This window comes from Herpailurus yagouaroundi, unplaced genomic scaffold (assembly GCF_014898765.1).
Source record: "Herpailurus yagouaroundi ecotype Mexico unplaced genomic scaffold, PumYag 202, whole genome shotgun sequence".
Classification (NCBI taxonomy): domain Eukaryota; kingdom Metazoa; phylum Chordata; class Mammalia; order Carnivora; family Felidae; genus Herpailurus; species Herpailurus yagouaroundi.
Genome location: NW_024412433.1, coordinates 15416842 through 15433216, shown reverse-complemented (window position 1 = coordinate 15433216; position 16375 = coordinate 15416842). Strand labels below are relative to the sequence as shown.

General features: G+C 41.7%; 1 protein-coding gene across 4 annotated transcripts in view; it reads left to right on the top strand.

The window, feature by feature from the left end:
* ACSL3 (acyl-CoA synthetase long chain family member 3) overlaps window positions 1–16375 on the top strand; it is a 79293-nt gene that overhangs the window by 655 nt on the left and 62263 nt on the right. The gene's annotated exons all lie outside the window — the stretch shown is intronic.

The window sequence follows — 16375 nt, the reverse complement described above, 5'->3', positions numbered from 1 at the left end:
GCGGGCCCCGGGTGCCCGACGAGGCCGCGGAGCCGGGCCCCGGGGGTGGGCGCGCAGGCGGCCGCGGGGTCGCGTGGCGGCCCGCGGCGTAGTGGGGGAGGCAGCCGGGCAGGGTGGGAGGCGCCGACGTGGGGTCCGGGAAGCGGGTGACTGGGGCCTGGGCCGAAGGGCTCACGTGAGCTGGGGGAACCGCAGCGCGGGCGTCCGCGCAGTCCGGGGGAGGAAGGATGCCCTGGGTCCTTCCCGGCTCTGTAGGGGCGGGCGGCTTGGCGGGCAGTGGGGGGTGGGGTGCTGGCATCTTCCTTTGGGTGGGCCTTGACGCGGTCCCTGCGAGGATATAGCCCTGCGATTGCGGGAAACCCTGCTGGAGGGACGCGCGGGGGTGTCTGTTGCTGCCGGCTGGGGGCAGACATTGGGTGGGTGAGCGGGGTCCACCTTGATATTTGTTCTGGCCCCCTGGCTGGTGGGGCCACGGTTGGCCGATGGTTGGGGTTGAGAGTTGCAGGTTTACTTTTCCGTAAGTGCGTTTTAATTACACATCCAGTAATAGAATGTGTAACGCTGAGGTGGTGCTCGCTATCAGCAGTCCTGCGGGGGAGTAGTTATCGGGCCCGCTCCATAGGTGAGCCACCTGAGACGCAGCGACATTTAACTGGTTCCCCCGGTCTGGATTTAGAAAATGTGCTCTAAGCTATTGTATGTATGGCCCTTCCAACATGGAAAGGGTAGAACAACGTCTTTAAAATTATATGGCAGCTAGAGAGGGAAATAGGCCTTGCGAAAGCGATTACGGCTGAATACAGTGACAAATAGTTGACATTTATTGAGAGTTTATTACATGCCGGGCTCTGTACAAAGTGCATTGTACGTGATATCTTCACACAGTTAACAGCCCTCTGTTGTGGTGCTCATTCCCATTTTACAGCTAGAGAAACCGCAGTTTGGACACATAACTTGCCCCAGATCACAGCAAGTAAGAGAAGCTGGGGTTCAGACTAGGCTGTCTAAAACTCCAGAGCTCTTGAATCTAACCACTATATTATGCTGCCTCTCTTTGGTGGCTGGCTGAATTGTTGCCACGGTGGATTTTTGGGGGGCGGGGGGGGGGCGGGCCCTGGAGAGCTGTAGTTTGAAGACCTTTCATGACCACTGCAACCTTGTTTGTTTCCCCAGATTAGTCCTGGGAGGTGAAGGTTGTCGCTGAGTTGGCTCCTGAAGCGAATTAGAAGGTTATTACAGGGAAGAGGTGTGGTGACGTGGTAGTCAGTTGCATAGGCTTCATCCTTTTGTTTTCTGGCATCTTCTTGCACAGTTCTGACCCTTAGGGATGACTAAGACTTCTGTAGTCACTGTGGCTTGTTCTTTAGGCTTTTCGTGCTGTCTCTTCTTTTATGAGCAGGGTCCAGGTGACAGGTCACCTGGTGTCTTTGGGTCTCAGTTACTGGATTTATTAAGATGTCTGGTCGGGATTCAAAGCTGAAATATTTTTTCAGTCTAAAATGTCCTTGAAGGGAGGAAGGAAGGAAGGAAAAGGGGATGGAGAAACAAAGGATGGATAAATTATGAGCGGAAAATCATGCCCACTGGTTTGGGGGGTCAGATTTTAGAGCCTCAGGATCTTTCTCATTGCTTATGTGCTTTCCTGCTTAAATGCCTACTTCTATTCCTCATTCAATTAATTTCTCAGCTACAGCCTTTTAACTCCTGTTATATTTTAGGCACCATGTAAGTGCTGGAAATACAGCAATGAACAGAATTGAGGTGATCCTTGCCCTCATGGAGGAAACGTATGAAGCAAATCATCCTACAGATAAATATATAATTACAGGTTATGAGAAGTGCAATGAAGGAAAAGTGCTGTGTGAATGAAGAGTATAATGAGGATTGTGATTGAGATGGAAATGAGGGACTTTTTGAACTGATGTGGTGAGATTTTACAGTCTTGCGTTCTGAGTCTGTAATCAAATGTACATAATGCGAGAGTTTGAGAACTTTTGAACGATAACCTTCTTTTCATTTCACCGTGTTGGTTCCTACCCAGCGTACTCTAGCTCACATCGCAAGATAGAAAAATGAGATGGGGAACTTTTTGAAGCATTCTGCCTCCCGGCCTAAATGTTCCTGTAACACTTAAAATTTCCCCTCCAAACAAGAACGTTTGGGAACCAAGGATCTTTAGGTGAGCTTTGGACTTGATGGGATTTGGATGTTGTCAGGAACGCCAGGCCAAAAAAGGTGACAGGGTTTTCTCACTTAGGTAAGCCAGCATCATAATGATCGAAGGTACACTTAAAATTCTCACCTCTTAGGAGACAGAATAATAATGTGGTTTGGGAAATACAAGCTGTGAAGTATATGGCTATTTCAGTTGAATGTGTATTAAGCCAATGCAGATAATGCATTGCAGTACGCTTACTCAATGCCATCTGCCTGCACAGCACCGTTGGTGTGCCGTGTGGAATAAATAAAAAGATGAATTTGATAAAGGCCCTGTTTTCAAGGAGATTTAAATTTAATGAATACTAATACTCAGATTTAAGTCCCCCTGTCTCCCTTCAAAGCACTATCATGTTAGCCCCTTTGATCCTCTTAAGAGCCTCATATCATGAGCAGAAATACTGAGAAAAAGGAAATTTGGAGGTAGAATTGCCAGACAAGGTGATTAATAGTTTACAGGTTGAGAGAAGGAGATGTCCAGCGATTACTAGTTTTACTGTTTTGGAGCCATCAGTGTGGAGGTGGTGGGTGAACCCCTCTGGCCTGGGTGAGATTGCCTGTGAAGAGACTAGAATATGACCTGGGGGAGGCCTGGGATAGAGCTGGGTAGAGGAGGCACCGCAGATGGGAGGAGTGGCCAGGGAAGTGCGGGCATAGTCAGAAGCAGTGTGCCTGCGGGGGTGGGGGCTCCAAGGAGAGGGAAATTGAGTATTGTTTAAATTTAAAAGCCGATGGGAAGGTGTTCCTTGGAAGGGAGAGGTTGAATACAGATGAGAAAAGTGCTCGCTTCTTTGTGCAAAGTTCCTGAGAACTTGGGAGGGGGTGGGATCCAAGTGAGGCCAGCCCCTTAGCTGGGAGGAGGGACACCCCTTCTGTAGTAGCCCAAGGAAGGCCTGGAATTGATTTTTTGCGAGTCAGTACCTTCTAGTGGAGCCCTGGCAATTTCCAAAAAATTGCCAAGAATTGTTAAGTTAAAAATCAGCCCATCTTTAGCTGACTGATAGGGTCTTTACAAAACCTCACTATAGAAGCATCATGTGAAATTGATTTAATACATGGTTTAGTTTTGATTTTATCCACTTTAATAGGGAAAATCCTTTCATCTGACTTATGATTAGTTCTCTTCTGAAAGAGGAGAAAAGGAGAAGATATAAACATTAAATCTTGTGATATCTTCTCATACATGCTATTTTTAGTTTCATAAGAAAGTTTTTAGACTACTTTTGTTTCCTTGACATTTTAAATGCCTTAGTTCTTTTAATTTCAAAGTTTAGCTTCTGTTTTTACTGGAGTATACTTCCATACTTCTAATGTTTCCCACTTTGAGGCATAAAGAATTGGTAGATAATGGGGCACCTAGGTGGCTCAGTCAGTTAAGTGTCCGACTTTGGCTCAGGTCATGATGGCATGGTTTCATGAGTTCGAGCTCCGCATCTGGCTCTCTGCTGACAGCTTAGAGCTTGGAGCCTGCTTGGGATTTTGTGTCTCCCTCTCTCTCTGCTCCTCCCCTGCTCACACTCTGTCTGTCTCTCAAAAATAATAAATAAACATTAAAAAAATTAAAAAAAAAAACTGGTAGATGATTCAGTGGTTTCAACTGATCTGCTAATTCTTAAATAGAACTGAAGACACCTAAATGATCTTTTGGATAAACCACCTCCAAATACAGGTTTCTACTTGTTTCTGAAGGTATTTGTTATAAGAGAATATAGTCCAATTGATTTATTCATTCACGTGCGTATTTAGTGCCTATCTTGCGACAAACTGGGAATTTGCAAATGATTGCTGGTCTCTGTTCTCAAAGAGGTCCTCATGGTTCACGAAAAGAATGAGGCGTATGGACATTCTGTGGTGTAGGCGAAGAAGGTGTAAGCGCAGATGTATTGCAGTATGGTACTGTACAGATGGAGCAGAGGAGGGGAAGGGGGAATCTTCACAGTGGAGGTGATAGCCTGGTTTTCTAAGATGAATTGGGCTGACAGGTGAACAAGGGAGCCAGGGAATAGCGTTTTACCTTGAATTTAGTTCAGGTGTGTATGTTTGCAAATATGTACACACTGGAGATGTTATAATGATACCGAAGACTATTAGAAAAATAAAACGCTTACCCTGCTACCCTAACATTGACTGCGCGGGAGGTGAAAAAGCTGTCCGTTTTCCTGTCCTGTCATGGTCAGCTTTGTTATCCCCTACTTGATTTAGAAAGTAACCACAATTATATTTTTCTGGTACAAATCCTGGTTTTTCTTCTAAACTAACGGTCTTTGGAAGAAGGCTAATAGCCGACGCCTTTGCAATAATTAATACTCCCTCTGGTCAGATGCTCGTTCTGTTTTCTTCTCAATTTTAATAGTTTTTTTTGTTTTTCTTTTAAAATCCGTTTTATTTCACAGATGAGGAAATTGAGGCCCAGGGGATCTAAAGTGACTTGCTTAAGGTGTGCTGGATCTCCTGTCAAGCAGTTTGGTTCCAGAGTCTGTGTTATTAGCCCAGGCACTGGGCCTCCTCTCTGGGGCTCTTCCCTCCGAAGACACCGTTATATCAGGAAAGGAGCCGTGATGACATTCAGGACAATATTTATTTTGATTACACATAGTTTTACTGCCCTCCCCCAGCCCCCACAGCCCTGTTTTTACAGGGAGAGCATAAATAAAGAGAAATGAACTGAATTGAGAGAATTGAACTAGAATTTTCTTCTTGTACTCGAATGTGAATACTTAAGGATATATCCTCCTGTTCAGGAATCATTATCATTGCCCTTTTGGAATTTTTTGGATCAGGAATATAATGCAGTTTGGAATGCCATAATCTAATTATCACGTTCCTTTTTTATTTTCTTTCTGTTAAAAAAAAAAGTGCTCTCTGTATGTCTGAAAAGTATTTTATAATGTTTAATCCAAAGAAAGAGACCTGTTTCCCTCCCTCAAATCCTCCACTGTCAAATCCTCCATGTCAAACCACTGACATGAACTTGGTGATCTGAATTTTATTATTCGTCTGCATTTCTGTACAGTTTTACTATCCCCCAACAGTGTATGGTATTGTGTTTTTAAACTGCAGATAGTATTGTATGTATTTTGCAACGTACCTTTTTTCACTCCTTATCACTTAATCATTGTGGTTTCCTCCGTTGCATTTCATCAGAGTAGGTATGTACATATCTGTGTAGTTCATTTCTTTTCACGGTGACGTGCTCTGACATTTCAGGGCTAGACCACATTTTATTTCCCCTTTGCTCTGTTGCTAGACCTTTAGGTTGTTTCCTTTTTTCCTTCGTTTGTCCTTCCAAATATTAGCATAAGTGTTCCTGACCATCATCCCTTGTGTCCTTCCATTGTTGACACCGTAGTTGTCCTTGCTCTCCTTTTTCTTTGTTCTGTATATTTTTCCCAGCTCCGCTTTCCTCCAGTCTTGTCATTGTTTGACTTAAGGTTCTTCGGTCTTAGTTGTAGTGCAAAACCACAGTGGATGCTTTCCTTTAAAGTTCTTTTTAGTAACTTTTATAATCAACCTTGTTTGACTTTCTTCGCTTTTCTCTTTTTGTTCCTAGGCAGTTTTGCACATATTAGGCCTAATATTTCATTGTAAGTTTCATAAATGACTGTAGGGATAATTCATATGTGCCCTTCCCCTTGGGAAATTTTTGTGCATCTACTTTTGATTTGGCCAGTTCTGCATTTTAGTGCTTCTTTAAATAATTTTTCTCTAAAATGTGCTCGTTTCCATTGTAATTTGGTGCGTCGGAATATGGACTCGGAGTTAAGATTGCTTGGATTTGAGTCCCGGCTCTACTTCTTATTAGCTGTATGACCTTGGGCAGCTTGTTTAACCTCTCTATGACTCCATTGCTTCTTCTGTAAAATAGGGATCATAATAGAATCTACCTGTAGGTTGTAATAAGGATTTATATGAGGTAAGTGTCTGCACACAGTCAGCACTTCATAAATGTTAACTATTTTAACTGTATTTAGAGTGTGCAATATATTCTAAGTTATCCACTTTTTAAAAAATGTTTTTAATTACTTTTGAGACCGAGAGAGACAGAGCATGATCAGGGGAGGGGCAGAGAGAGAGAGAGGGAGACACAGAATCCGAAGCAGGCTCCAGGTTCTGAGCTGTCAGCACAGAGCCCGATGCGGGGCTCGAACTCATGGACTGTGCCTGTGAGATCATGACCTGAGCTGAAGTCGGCCGCCCAACCGCCTGAGCCACCCAGGCGCCCCTATCCACTTTTTATTATTGCCTTCTCTTCTGAAGCAGCATTATTATCTTTGCATATACAAATAATACTTCAAAGAAACGTCTAATGTATTGTAACCTTTAGTTAGGGGAGACTGAGAAGAGATATTGTAAGTAGGAGAAAATTGAGAGGGACATTACCTAGTTTATTGTATTTTAACACTAGTAATTTAGGATTTATCTTGTGCTTTCATTTTCCAGAAATGTATATAAAGCACATTGAAATAGGTTGACATAGTGTACTTCTCATTCAAGTAACTTGTTAACAAGAGTCCCCTCTTGTTTTAAATACCTTTTGTGATATGACCTTGATAATGATTCAGGTGGCATTCCTAAATACATTAATTATCCTATATCATCAACTCTGCTGTGGAGTGGAGAAGGAATCATTGCCAACCATGTGTATAAAACTTGCTATGTAAATTTGAGCTGGTTCCTTAACCTTTCTAAGCCTTTCATTTCAGTTTCTTTAACATAAATATTTTAATTAACATAAATATTTTAATTCTCCCTCACGGAGTTATTGTGAGCATTAAGGGAGACAACAGATGGTAGTTCAGGGCACACAGTTGACCTCCTGTGTTAGTTGCTTGCCGCCTTCTCTGTCTTCTCTTTTTCTTCAGTTTTTTCTTCTTTGTTCTTCCACCTTCCTTTCTCTGCTTTTTAATTGATATACAAAAATCTGCATATATTTAATGTATACGGTTGGAGTTTGTACATACATACACCTATGTAACCGTCACCACAGTCAAGGTAATTAATATATTTATCACTTCCAAAAGTTTCCTTGTACCTCTTTGTCTTTTGTTTGTTTTGTTTTTCTGTGTCCTTCAGGAGTAGTTTTTTGGTAAGCAATAACGAGGTATTATGAATCCAGTATGTGAGAGAATCCGTCATATAATAAAAGTGTACGTCATTTAAAGAGGAGTAGGAACTTTTTCTTAAAGACAAGAATGTTCAAGCTGTAGAAAGATACGCACGAGATGTGGTTAATGTTGAGTGAGCCATGCAGAGGTCAGAATGGTTGTGTTTGGCCAGGGCATCCAGGGAAAGGTCAGCTGAGCAAAAGGAGACATAAGTTGGATTTGAAGAAAGAGTTGAGTTGAGTTTGAGTTTGGTGCACAGATGGGATGTCCAAGGCAGTTGGGGAAGAGCAGGGCTGGCAGATAGAAAGGGAACTAGGAGAGCTGTGTGGATAAATCACAGCCCAGGGGGAAGCACAAAACAGAGGGTGGAAAAACAAAACAATTAAGAGCTTGTGAAACTTTATTCATTGATTCTTTCAATTGAGACAATAATTGCTGAATGAATGGAAGGTTCTAGGAGTAGGAGGGAGACTGCACAACCAGCAAATGAGGAGGCTCATGTGGGCTCTGTTGCAGGAAGAGCATTGGGGGTCTGGCCCAAGGTGTTTCTAACCCTGTCACCATGGCTGCTGATGTGCACTGGCCATATCGTGCCTGGCGGTGTGGTGTTTTCCACACCAGTTAGCCTTTCTGGAGTTCAGTTTCCTTGTTTGTAATCCTTTCGTGCTCAGTAGTGTTATGATCTTCTCCATCAGCGTTCTTTTTCTTCACCTGCCTTTCCTCTTCCTCTTGTCTCAGGATTTTTGTTATCTGTGCCCTGTTTCTTTCTTTGGTTTCTTTGAAATTTTATTAGTTTGCTTTGTGCATTTCTCTGTGTGTTCATTTTATGTGTTTACTACTCGGAATTCGCTGGGGTATTTGCATGGGTTTTATTAGATAGTAACTATGCTGATTGCTGCAATAGATAGCTCTTAACCTTTGAATATTATTTCAGTTCTAAATTGATTTTGTGGAAATGTAATAGAGTTCATTTTTCTTCATTGATGTTTCTTCTGATGTTTCTGTAAAATATTCAGTATCATTTTGGCCAGGATCTTCAACCATATAGGTTTCTTATTCTGGACCTTGTAGTAATCCTCATCCTGGACCTTGACTTTTTTTTTTTTTTTTTTTTTTTTACTGTAACAGTGAAACAACCAGAAATTCCTCTCTTCCCATTTGGGACCGTTGATCTCTGGACTTGAAACCTCTTGTTGAGTTTTAAAAAAAAATTTTTTTTTTTAATGTTTATTTTTGAGAGAGAGAGAGAGAGAGAGAGAGTGAGCAGGGGAAGGGCAGAGAGAGGGAGACACAAAATCCAAAGCAGGCTCCGGGGTCTGAGCTATCAGCAGAGCCCTATGTGGGGCTTGAACCCATGAACCACAAGATCATGACCCGAGCCGAAGTCAGACACTTAACCTAACTGACTAAGCCACCCAGGCACCCCTGAGTTATTTCTAAGATGAAGCATGGAGTTTATTTTAGTTCATAGACGACCAGAATAAACCACAATTAATCTTAGAACTGTATTTGACATAATTTTAATGTAAACAGAATTAACATTAATTGAAATTATACCACATGGACCATAATATGTGTGTCATTATTTTTTTACATATCCATAGTGAATATTTTCTTAAGTCATTTTCCTTTTGAATTGTAACTCCTGGTGTTGCTGACATGCTAGAGTTTAAGAATTTGTATTCATCATTTACCCTGAAACTAAGCCTCTCTTTGTAGACTGTATGCTTTTTTAGACAGCATAGCACTCTCTTTAGAAATTCATAGTGTTTGGTTTGTGTGTCATTTACTGAGGCATAAAAGGAATTCCTGTTTTATCTAGTAGCATCTTGAGGTGGGAGCATTGTGAGAGGTGGCAGCTGGTTAGGAGCACCCTGTGAGGTCAGGGAGGGAGCTCATGGGACCCCAGGTGTAAGGAAGGAGATTGGCCTGGGAGAAAAGGGTGACGAAAGGCTTGAGCTTTGGGGCCACACTGTTACTTGAATCCCCAAATCTAGTTTTGTCTCATTTTTATGAGCACAGCAAACTCCTTAACCTCTGAGCTTCAGTTTCTTTTGGATGAGTTTCTTTGGATGAGTCTTTCTTGTCGGGTCCTTGTGTTCCAGGTGTGTATGCAACCCATCGCTAGGGTGCAGGAAGAAAAGGTTAGAGACTTTACTTCTTTTTAAGAATTTCCATGTTTTATGCATGATTTGTAGTATTTACAGTATGCTAGGACAGTAGTACATATACACAGTATTAAAGGTACACGTGTTTGGAATACCAGTAGTTTTTACCAAAAGGGGCTTGTTGTGATCCTTCAAGTTTAGAGACTGAACTCTTAGACTGAAGCTAGGTCGGTGCTTGGAGGCTTATTAGTTTGAGGCGGCTTCAGAGATGAATTGAGTTTGGGAAGAGTTTCAGGAGCTTCGGTTAATGGGCTCTGGGAAATGAATTGAAGGGTATTGGATTTAGGGAGCATGTCTCTGCAAGTTCATTTGAAAAGTGGTGCACATAGTAAAACTGGCATGTGTAATGATTTGAGTTAGTTTATGAAGTCTTAAAACTGTATATTTTCACACTATATCGTGTTAGAAGACTACATGGTAGACGTTTGGATGGGATATAACCCAGAAACATGAGTCAGTATTAAGGAATTGCTCTTGATGCACTGATAGTTTACCCAGGTAACTGAGAGCTGACTGCATGTGTGTTTAAGTTAATAGTGTTTGTTTGTATTGTATGATTTCAGTGGACAGGCAGGTTCACTGTAGGTGATTAATTATAGCTTTGTATTTCTTGTTACTGATTGATTTCACATTGGCTTCATGAAATAATAAATGTGTTTGTTATCTTGCTAGGTAACAAGTCTGGAACATGATGTGTTTCTTTGGGGCTCCTTAGGGGACAGTAGCTGTGTTTAATGTATCCCTGCGCTAGAAAGAAAGCTCTGTGAGGACAGGTATATTTTTGTGTTTTATCTACTGATGCATACCCAGTGCCCAGCATATAGAAGTAACTCATATTTTGTTGCATGAATTAGTGTTTGCATCCCAGCACAGTAAAGGATGTGAGATAGGGTCTATTAAATTGAGTTGAGAGACTTGAACATGACACCAGAAAAATTTGGGAAGGCCAACAACCTGACCCAGAATGACCAGTATATGCTTATTAGTGGGAGCTCAGGAATTCTGAAAGAGCGGACTTACTGTTGATAAAATATGCATTTGAATAGCTAGCTGGTTGAGTAATATGTACAGATTATAATTTAGAAATTTCCTGATAAGGAAGATGAGAAAGTGTGATAGATTGTCTCAGGCCAGGCCAAGTACTTGAGCATTAATATTATATCTACTTGTTGCCTTCTCTGTAGCCTTTGACACTCCTGACAGTGTCCTTATTGACCTTCATTGTCTGCCCTTGGTTTGTAGAACAGTGTTCTTATTATTTTTTAAATTAATTTATTGTTTAATTTACATCCAGTTAGTTAGCATACAGTGCAACAAATGATTTCAGGAGTAGATTTCTTTTTTTTTTTTTTTTTAAATTTTTTTTTTCAACGTTTATTTATTTTTGGGACAGAGAGAGACAGAGCATGAACGGGGGAGGGGCAGAGAGAGAGGGAGACACAGAATCGGAAACAGGCTCCAGGCTCTGAGCCATCAGCCCAGAGCCCGACGCGGGGCTCGAACTCACGGACCGCGAGATCGTGACCTGGCTGAAGTCGGACGCTTAACCGACTGCGCCACCCAGGTGCCCCAGGAGTAGATTTCTTAATGCCCCTTACCCATTTAGCCCATCCCCCCTCCCACAGCCCTTCCAGCAATCCTGTTTGTTCTTTATATTTAAGAGTCTCTTCTGTTTTGTCCCCCTTCCTGTTTTTTATATTCTTTTTGCTTCCCTTCCCTTATGTTCATCTGTTTAGTATCTTAAATTCCTCATATGAGTGAAGTCATATGATATTTGTCTTTCTCTGACTTGACTAATTTCCCTTAGCATAATGCCCTCCAGTTCTATCCATGTAGTTGCAAATGGCAAGATTTCATTATTTTTGATTGCCGAGTAATACTCTAGTGTGTGTGTGTGTGTGTGTGTGTGTGTGTGTGTGTGCGCGCGCGCGCGCGCCTGTCTGTGTGTGTGTGTGTGTGTGTGTGTGTGTGTGTGTACATCACATCTTCTTTATCCATTCATCTGGACATGTGGGCTCTTTCCATACTTTGGCTATTGTCAATAGTGTTGCTATAAGCATTGGGATGCATGTGCCACTTCGAAACAGCACACCTGTATCCCCCTAGTAGTGCAATTTCTGGGTTGTGGGGTAGTTCTATTTTTAGTTTTTTGAGGAACCTCCATACTGTTTTCCAGAGTGGCTGTACCAGTTTGCATTCCCACCAGTAGTGCAAACTGTTCCCCTTTCTCCACATCCTCCTCAACATCTGTTGTTGCCTGAGTTGTTAATTTTTAGCCATTCTGATAGGTGTGAGGTGGTATCTCATTGTGGTTTTGATTTGTATTTCCCTGATGATGCATGATATAGAGCATTTTTTCATGTGTCTGTTTGCCATCTGAATGTCTTTGGAGAAGTGTCTATTTTTGTCTTTTGCCCATTTCTTCACTGGGTTGTTAAGTGTCTGGGTGTTGAAATTGATTAAGTTCTTTATAGATTTTGGATACGAACCCTTTATCTGATATGTCATTTGCAAATATCTTTTCCCATTCTTTTGGTTGCCTTTTAGTTTTGCTGATTGTTTCCTTCGCTGTGCAGAAGCTTTTTATTTTGATGAGGTCCCGGTAGTTCATTTTTGCTTTTGTTTCCCTTGCTTCCGGAGACGTGTTGAGTAAGAAGTTGCTGTGGCCGAGGTCACAGAGGTTGTTGCCTGCTTTCTCCTCGAGGATTTTGATGGCTTCTTGTCTTATGTTTAGGTCTTTCATCCATTTTGAGTTTATTTTTGTGTATGGTGTAAGAAAGTGGTCCGGGTTCATTTTTCTGCATGTCGCTGTCCAGTTTTCCCAGCACCACTTGCTGAAGAGTCTGTCTTATTCTATTGGATATTCTTTCCTGCTTTGTCAAAGATTGGTTGGCCATATGTTTGTGGGTACATTTCTGGGTTCTCTGTTCTGTTCCATTGATCTGAGTGTCTGTTCTTGTGCCAGTACCATACTGTCTTGATGATTACAGCTTTGTAATAGGTCTTGAAGTCTGAGATTGTGATGCCTCCAGCTGCGGTTTTCTTTTTCACGATTACTTTGGCTATTCGGGGTCTTTTCTGGTTCCATACAAATTTTAGGATTGTTTGTTCTAGCTCTGTGAAGAATGCTGGTGTTATTTTGGTAGGGATTGCTTTTTTTTTTTTTTTTTTTTTTTTAACCTTTCTAACTGGCTTTTGTGGCGTCTGTCCTTACAGGTGCATATACTATTTTTGAGGGATTTCATGGTTTGGACTCGAATGCGGGTAGGGTCAGTGATGACTCTAAAATCCACATCTACACCTACAGCTCTGCTGGGAGCCCCAGTCCTATATTTCTGACAAAAATTTTGAATATCTCTCCTGGTCATTCCCACACACTTAGTATCCATCCCTGTCCTCGTGCAGTCTCCCATGTGGTTGCTTTCCCTCTCATTTCCTCATGTCTAGTACAAGTCACCCAACGTTCTAGAAGTGTTGATGCTAATCTTCCACGATTAATCTTCACATCCCCCGTATCCTATTGGCTTTACTTGAGAAAAATCTCTACAGTTAATCCTTCTGTAACTATTGCCCTAAACTTTGGACCTCTTTGTCCTTCACTTGGGCTATTCCAGTAACTACGTACCTGGAATCCTTTATGGTTTCTTTTCTGTGATAGCCCAAGGAATCATGATAAAACAAATTGGATCAACCAACTGCTTTGCTTAAAAAACCCACCTCATTCTATCTGCTGCCTGTTTCTATATTTCATTTTCACTTCTAACTTCCCTCATTTTCTGTGTTGCATCTGTCAAGCCACTTGGGATTACTCATTCTGTATTTGTTCATGCCTCTGTGTGTTAGACAGGAAGGGAGGGGGGATGAGTCAGCACAGAGGGGTCAGTGTAGCTCTGTCTGTGGGACCGAGGAGGACCTCACAGAGAGGCTTCAACTCAATCTTAAAGGACAAGTTTACTTTGGCAGGCTTTTTAGCATCTCTTAATTCTCGAAAATTCTCTTAATTCGACTCCAGTTTTAAGTTCTGGAGAGAATATTCTCGGATCAACACGTCCATGTGTTTGATACGGGCCTCCTAGCTCATAGGCTGCTGGGTCCCTGTGAATGTCACGTTTACTGTGGTTCTCTGGGTTAGAGACGGGAGCGGAGCGGTGTCACACACTTCGGACAGAAGCAGTGTTTCTCTTCGCAAAAGTTGCAGGCCAGGCACTGGGCTGTGCAGGCTGCCTTGCTAGCACGGGAGAGGATTCCGTAATCAGAAAAAAGACTTAGAAACAAATCCTTTTTGGGACGTGGGAACTGTGGAGGAGAGGGATTACCTGGCTGATTGTTTGCTTCTCGGATCTGCCCCTCAGCTTTCTAGGACTTAAATCCAGCCATTGGCTCAGTTCTGAGTTTTCTTTAATGCTGCTTAATTTATTGAATAATCTTTTAACCACTGCTCTGAAATACTGCCATTGTCAGATATCAAAATCCAGTGACTGTTTCTGGTCTTAAAATTCTGTGCCAGAATAGTTAGTGTTCCTTTTGACGTCTAACAGGGCTAGTATGTACCAAGTATTCTTGTTCTCACGTTTTATTAGCAAATCTTGAAAGGTTTTCTTCTAGATACACTTTGGAACTAGTATCAAGTAATCATACAAAACAAACAAGTAACAGAGTCCTACCAGGATTTTGATTGGGATTGCATTTGGTTTATAGGTTAGTTTTGGCAGAATTGTAATGATCTTTGCTACCCAGGAACTAACTGGTCTGTTTTTGAATTTAGTGTCCATCAGTAGCATTTTATACATGTGTGCATGCATACACATATGTTTAAGTAAGGTGTTGTGTGCATGAGGTATTTTAAAGTTGCTTTAATTGGCACAAAAACAGACACATAGACCAATGGAATAGAATAGAAACCCCAGAACTAGACCCACAAACGTATGGCCAACTCATCTTTGACAAAGCAGGAAAGAACATCCAATGGAAAAAAGACAGTCTCTTTAACAAATGGTGCTGGGAGAACTGGACAGCAACATGCAGAAGGTTGAAACTAGACCACTTTCTCACACCATTCACAAAAATAAACTCAAAATGGATAAAGGACCTGAATGTGAGACAGGACACCATCAAAACCTTAGAGGAGAAAGCAGGAAAAGACCTCTCTGACCTCAGCCGTAGCAATCTCTTACTCGACACATCCCCAAAGGCAAGGGAATTAAAAGCAAAAGTGAATTACTGGGACCTTATGAAGATAAAAAGCTTCTGCACAGCAAAGGAAACAACCAACAAAACTAAAAGGCAACCAACGGAATGGGAAAAGATATTTGCAAATGACATATCGGACAAAGGGCTAGTATCCAAAATCTATAAAGAGCTCACCAAACTCCACACCCGAAAAGCAAATAACCCAGTGAAGAAATGGGCAGAAAACATGAATAGACACTTCTCTAAAGAAGACATCCGGATGGCCAACAGGCACATGAAAAGATGTTCAGCGTCACTCCTTATCAGGGAAATACAAATCAAAACCACACTCAGATATCACCTCACGCCAGTCAGAGTGGCCAAAATGAACAAATCAGGAGACTATAGATGCTGGAGAGGATGTGGAGAAACGGGAACCCTCTTGCACTGTTGGTGGGAATGCAAATTGGTGCAGCCACTCTGGAAAGCAGTGTGGAGGTTCCTCAGAAAATTAAAAATAGACCTACCCTATGACCCAGCAATAGCACTGCTTGGAATTTATCCAAGGGACACAGGAGTACTGATGCATAGGGGCACTTGTACCCCAACGTTCATAGCAGCACTCTCAACAATAGCCAAATAATGGAAAGAGCCTAAATGTCCATCAACTGATGAATGGATAAAGAAATTGTGGTTTATATACACTATGGAATACTACGTGGCAATGAGAAAAAATGAAATATGGCCTTTTGTAGCAACGTGGATGGAACTGGAGAGTGTGATGCTAAGTGAAATAAGCCATACAGAGAAAGACAGATACCATATGGTTTCACTCTTATGTGGATCCTGAGAAACTTAACAGGAACCCATGGGGGAGGGGAAGGAAAAAAAAAAAAAAAGAGGTTAGAGTGGGAGAGAGCCAAAGCATAAGAGACTGTTGAGAACTGAGAACAAACTGAGGGTTGATGGGGGGTGGGAGGGAGGAGAGGGTGGGTGATGGGTATTGAGGAGGGCACCTTTTGGGATGAGCACTGGGTGTTGTATGGAAACCAGTTTGACAATAAATTTCATATATAAATTAAAAAAAAAAATAAAAAATAAAAGCAAAATTAGGAGGTTGGAGTTGTGATATTTACAGAAAGATATGTGAAGTTTCATAGATCAAATCACATACATCCGTAATTTTTCAGGACTTCATCATTTTACTGCATGTAAAATATTAGTCACGTTTTGCATGTGCCCTTGGTGGTAATAAGTTTAGGATGTGAAAGAAGCTCAATATGATTTTGGGGAACGTTTGTGTACTGCAACCAGAAAGGTCGTATGTTTTATGTACTTTGTGATAAAAGTGAGTGTTGATATCTGGGGACTGGACAATGAAAACTAATGGGGCATTGGAACTTTCTTGGTGACCTCATGAAGCAATTTACGATCCTTTTATCACCCCTAATACGATGTTGTCATAAAAATGATCTTTTAATTAAATGTAACAGGAAAACTCTGCACTCTCATTGGGGTGTTTCTGGTCCTGGCGAGTTACCATTTTTAATGGCATACCTTCAGCAGTTGGCAATGTTAGATTTATAAAATACTGTTCCTCTCGAGTACTTTCAGAACTACAATCTCTGTAGCTGTATCTACCCAAGAGACTGGGAAGTAAAAAAAAAAAAAAAGCAACAGGAAGAGTTTCTCGAAGAGAAAGGCCGTGGAGTATCG